This window comes from Apium graveolens, chromosome 5 (genome assembly GCF_009905375.1).
Source record: "Apium graveolens cultivar Ventura chromosome 5, ASM990537v1, whole genome shotgun sequence".
Taxonomy (NCBI): Eukaryota; Viridiplantae; Streptophyta; class Magnoliopsida; order Apiales; family Apiaceae; genus Apium; species Apium graveolens.
This window is the reverse complement of record NC_133651.1, coordinates 265,463,800-265,470,181: the sequence shown is the minus strand read 5'-3', so window position 1 is coordinate 265,470,181 and position 6,382 is coordinate 265,463,800.

Sequence of the window (6,382 nt, the reverse complement as noted above, 5' to 3'; positions counted from 1 at the left end):
AAGGAGAGCACATCAATTGAAGCTCCCTATTCTATTTAAGGGGAGCTTCCAAGACTCCAATCTGAGATTCAAAATCTGATTTCTAAAATTTCTTCATCTTATAATCAAACACTTGAATCTAATCCTCAAGTGTTGTAAACTTCAAGTGACATGGTTCAAGAAACTGTGCTCGCCACCTAGACACCAAATCTAGATGGGGAGAGGCTACTAGCTGGGGTAGACCTTGATGACACCATCATAAACATGGGGGATCCATCAGTTCTTACTGAAGACCCCATGGTAGTTACAGATGCACCTTTATGTGCAAATCATCCTTCACGGTCTATAAGGTTTGAGGGTAGTACTCCTGAGGGGAAGCTATCTAAATCCTCTCCAATTCAATTGGAGGTTCCTCTTGTGGGAACAACTCCCCTCACAACCCTAGCTGAGATTGCTCACACAATTGAAGCTAGGAGTTCAATTACCAATGATCCTGCTATAGGGGAGGCAAGTTTAGCACATTCAAGTGCAAGATCACTGCAAAATGAGCAAGGTTTTGAGGCTAGAGTACATGACAGTAATCTAGCTGAAAGGCATATGTCATAGCCTATTTGTTTATTCGAGGATTCAACTCAACTCAAATAAGAATGTAAAAAGTAAATAGTGGTTCTATCGTCTAAGAGATCTCTCAAAGTAACATCTGTCAAAGGATTAAGAAACATTGTTCATCTACAGACTTGAGGAATTAATTCACTGGAAGAAGTTCAAGAAATTGATCAAGCCTCAGTGATATAAATCAAGATTATGGATTTAATCAAGTGTCAGAGATCTTGTCAGGGTATTAGATAATTACAGGGATTTAATCTGAAGAAAATCAAGATTGTCAAAGTCAAGACATGAAGAAATGTCACGGAAGTTAGTCACTCATGAACCAGATAGTACATCGAGTGTCAACATTGAAGTGGTGGAATTGATTCATAATTTTCAGAAGATTTTCAGAAGAATGGTTGTTGTTCAAGACTAATATTAATTCTCTATTAATTAATTAAGTCATGTAATTTAATTAAGAAAATAAATTATATCTGCAAAGATTAATTAATTAATTAATTAAATTAATTGATTAATTAATTCTGAATTAATATTATGAATTTTCAGAATTGATTTTGAATTTATATTCAATATTAATTCTGCATGACAATCAATTGAACTGGTATGACAATCAGATTGTCATACCGAAAGTCATGCTAGTTCAAATTGATTGCCATACCGAAAGTTTTACTATCTATGGGATTGTCTTGCCAGTTCAAATAATTGTCTCACCGATTGTCATGCTATTTCAAGCAATTGTCATACTGATTGTCTTGCTAGTTCAAAAGATTGTCTCACCGAAAGTCATGCCAATTCTCAGATAGTCATTCTAGTTCAAGTGGATTCTGTTGATTGAATTATAATAGACAGAAGCAGCAGAAGACATTAAAAACATTCAACAACTCAAGAACAGAAAAGAAGCAGTCGCCCAAAATATTTCATTTGTAACTACAAATATTAAGACCATTAATTTCTAGTTATTCAAGTTAAATCCAAACCACTAGAAATCATTCTCTTGTTCTTGTGTAACTATCTAGCGGATCAAAATCCCTAGAACTTAATCTCAAATTGCTTTTAGCATTTGATCTTTTTATTGCAAAAATAGAAAAAGTTCATGTCGAATTTATTCTAGATTTGTGATAATTTATTTGAGATTAATCCCTTGTAAACGATACTGTTGTAACACCTTTCAAGTTTAATAATAGTTTTATTTAACTTGAATGTTGTTTTAATTTTTTATTCCGCAATAAATTCGATTAAACGGTATAGTTTGTATTCAACCCCCCCCCTTCTACAAACATATTGGGACCTAACACTAGCTAACTCCCATCCAATTCAAATAGAGGTTCCCATCACAAGTGAGGAACAACAAATTGTCAAAACCACAGAGCAATCTGTGAGTCAAACTGTGACCTTAGTCATAGGTGGTTCTAACCCATCAGATCAACCCTCTACTTCTCAACCACAGATCATATACCAATGGTTACTGAGAGCTGAAACTCAACCAACAAATGTGGATGATCTTCTTGTTGATCAAATTTTTGGTCTAGCCAACATCTCACAACATCTTCCTACCTCAGATATGAGCAACCAAGACTATCAAGCTATTATGTTAACCACAATGAAGAAGTTGAAAAGCAGAAGCAAAAAATAGTTAATGAAGCTGAGCAAGATGGAAATGTAGATGCTTGGTTTTCTAAGGACTTTTCTTTGGAGATGGATCAGATCTTGGCTAGGTTTAGAGATGAATATGTAATCATACTGGGAAGCAATACCAAGGTCCTGACTCCATAAGAGGTGTATGATGCAGTCAATGAAGTGTACAAAGCTCAACTCAAATATTTTCACCTATTTGGTAGAGCACTGGAAATAAAATTGACTGGTCATGAAGACAAGATTAGGAAGATGGTGAGAGAGAAGATGGATGAGATTATTCCTTCTCAAGTCACAATCACCTCTAAATTCCAACATTTTGCTAATCAAATGGCAAGAGTTGATCTGACTTTTGTAGAAAAGAATGTCAAAAATCTCAGAAAATCATTCATAGCTTTGCATGAGGTGGTTCAACAGCATATTATCAACTCAAATGATACAAAACTCAAATTGAACCAGTTTCATCAAAGTAGGTATGAGCCTTCAACATTGCTCATGGAAAGAATCAAGCAAGTTGTTCAAGACACCTTTGGTGCCTCTCTTCCCTCCAGTTCTCAACAACCTACTTCTACATCCACAAATTTACAAATTCAAGCTCTTCAAGAACAAGTTTCAACTTTGTAGTCTTCCAATGACTCACTCACAGCTCAAGTGCAAGCTCTCACTTCTCTAGTGCAGAGTCAACAGGCAGACATCCAGACTTTGGTGGACTCCCACCAGCATTTACAAATGCAAAATTCTGTGGCTTTGGGAGCTATCATGGGAAAGCTTAACATCTCATTACCTGCACTTCCTGAGACTGTGAGGCCAGAAATACCAATTCCCCTACTCATGCCTGTTCCCAAGACTAAGGGAAAGATAGAAGCTAGGATTCAAGAATCCAGGGATGCTGGTAAATCAAAAGAGCCTAGCAAATTGACATCAACTACTCAAGCTGGTCAAAGCTCTTCTAAAGCTCAATTATCAAAAGATGTGGGGAAAGAAAGACTTCTAAAAGCTGCAGAAGGAACCTGTCAAGATCAAGAATTCAATGAACTTCTGGCAGGCTTGAGGGTGTCTCTCCACAACAACTACATCACCTACAAAAGAGCATTGGCCAACAACATCAACTTTTTTAAAGTGGTGATTGTCAAAGTTGATAACTTTTTGGAGAAGAGGATTGTAGCTAATGTGAATGTTGTGGATTGGACAGATGTCTACACGTGTCTCTCTCCAATATTCAAAAATTGAGAGCATCTGAGCTGAATATAGTGAATGATAAAGTACATGCAGTTATTCCAGAGGATACCCAGTTGCTACATGAACTCAAGAAGGCTCAGATATATTCTTTTCCTGAAGCCTATCTTTATCCAAGCAAGGGGTGGCTACATCTGTCCTCAGTCTAAGAAATGCAAACTCTTTACTGTTCCTAAGAATTGTGTTAGAGGAAACACGAGGTTGATAATGACTCTTCAATCTGATCTGAAATGCAAAAAGTACAAAAAAATAAAGATGAAGAAATGATCAGAATTCTTGACAGATACCTTGTGAATGCTGATACCATGTTACCAAACTCACAATACAACTTAAAGGATGACAAGGATGATGATGAGCAGAAGCAAGATGATCAACCACCTTCTGGCTAAAATCCAAGTCAATCCTCTAGAGCAAGTGGTAGCAAAGAGAAGAAGCAGGATGAGAAAAAGCAAGATGATAAGAAAAGAGGAGAAGAGAGAAGAAGAAAGAAGAAGGAAGATGGCTCAAAACCACAACAACAAACCCTAAAAATCCAAATCAATCAAGCTCAACCCTCTAAGCTAACAAACTCAAATACTAAACCACCTCAAACCTAAAAGCCTAAATTCTTGTACAAACAAACTGCCAATACCTTACTGAAAATAGCAATCACCTCAAGTCAAACATCTCTAAAGAAAATCTCAAACCTACCTTCTGTTAAGCCACCAACCAAAGTTCATTACAAATCTGTTGGGAGAAAATCAAAGAAACTGCAAGTTACTGAGAGGGCCATCGGGAACTGTTTCAATTAAAGTGATTTTCTACCTCCAAACCGGTGCATCTCAGATGAAGACTACTTTCAACAATTAGCTGAAGAAATGGTCAGAGTTTTGGTTGTAACACTAAGGGAAGTAATAATCTACTATCAGGATGGAACCTTCACAATTATTGGAAGAAACTTAATGGATACATTTTTACCCACATAGATCAAAAGGGTGATAAGCTTACTAAAGGACAATGATTCTGCTACTAAGGCATGGAGATCTGTTTTAGCTGAATGGCTGGTAGAAAGGGAAGAAAGAAGAGCAAGAGAAAAGGCTGCAAGTGAGGAGAGGAAAAGAAAGTATATTGAGGAGATAGAAATGTACATTCAAAAATCTGAAGATCTCAAGGCAAAGAGGATGAGCAGAATAATTAAGGATGGACAATTTCTAAACATCAAGGTTGGCATATTCTCAAGAGTTAGGGTTGGTTTCTTGTATAGTTATTCACTTGGCAAACAAACTCAAACTTGTAGAAGCTCTAAGAGGGACACCAATCATAGAAGAACTGGAACTACTTGTAAAGTTAAAGGACCTCATTAGAAAAGAAATAGGAGATGAGACATTTGTCTGATGTATGTACATGTCAAACTCAAGAAATCACCTAATGTATAAAAGTTGTATTTTTGTCAATTTGTTATGTAAAGTTTTATTGTTCATTGTAGCTTGGGGTTAGTCTTGTTACCAGGCATGAATTTATGACAAACAATCTTCTCACAAATTGGGGGATATTGTTGTGCAAGACATGCATGTACTATAACAAGACTAAGTAAAATTGACAACCCTAAGTAAGTTGTATGATAATCTAAGTTTGTATTTTGTATTGTATTACTTGAGTCTTTAAAAAGTGCAAATAGATTAGACTGGGGTATTTTTCTGTAAACAGTCTCAAGCCTAAGAATAAACTCTGGAAGAAGATCATGAAGATTATGCCTCAGAGATAATGTGAAGAAGCTTGGAGTTGAATAAATCTGTTTTAGGAAAAACATTCTAAGTCAAGAAATCTACAAGTCATAGATCAAGTCATATAGAGAAGTCATTCGAGAACTCCAGGATGACTTATCAACAAGTCAAAAAAATCTTATAGAGAAGTCTCAGAGATATCGACAAGTCAAATGAAGATATGAAGATTTGAGATATCTACAATCCATTTCTGCAATAGAGAACTCAGAGATATCGACAAGTCAATTGAAGATGTGAATATTGGAGATATCGACAAGTCAAATCTCATTAGAGATCTCAGAGATATCGATAAGTCAATATGCCTATAGAGAATTCAGAGATATCGACAAGTCTTTTCTACATGCAGAAATTTAGAGATCTCGACAAGATAAACTCTCTTATAGAGAAATCAGAGACTTTGATAAGTCCAAACAACTATAAAGTAATAAGAGATCTCGATAAGCCATTATACTTATCGAGATGTTGAGTTCTCTATATAACAAACTGGAGACCTCGATATGAAACTCAAAGTACAAAATGCAAACCAGTTAAATATCCAAGATTATTAATCGACAAACAAATCAGTCACTGATTTGAAAACTCTACAAACAGCAGCTTGAAGAGTACAAGATCAAATTCCAAGTTTAACCGACAAAGTAAAGTCACAAATATGCACGATTTGCAAAGATACATTAAGCTAGATATAGAAATTTTTAGTTAACTTAAAGTAGAGTTTAGTACATGCTATTGCATGCTGTGTAAAACCTGTGTTTACTGTTCTATAAAGTAAACAATGGATGCTTTGTTTTAGTTGTAACAAATAGATCTAGAAAATCTTGTAACTCTCTCAAGAAAGAAGCTGAGTTCTTTATTAACAAAGAACCCATAAATTTGTAGCAAGACATACTTGATTTTAATATAAAATTAAGTGAGTTTTGTAGATAGTGTGTTCTTGTGCATGTTTTTATTATTTCTACTAAAACACTTATCTCTACAAGTTAGACTACTTTGTTCACCACATCCATAATAATTCAAAAAGCTTAATAATAATCCAAAACACATTCACCCCCCTGTGTTGTATTCATTACCTAACATAACCATTTCCGCCTTGGTGACTATATTCATTGTGGCTTTTTCCTCTAGATTATATTCACTAACCTTCTTTATGATGATGATGTCATCAA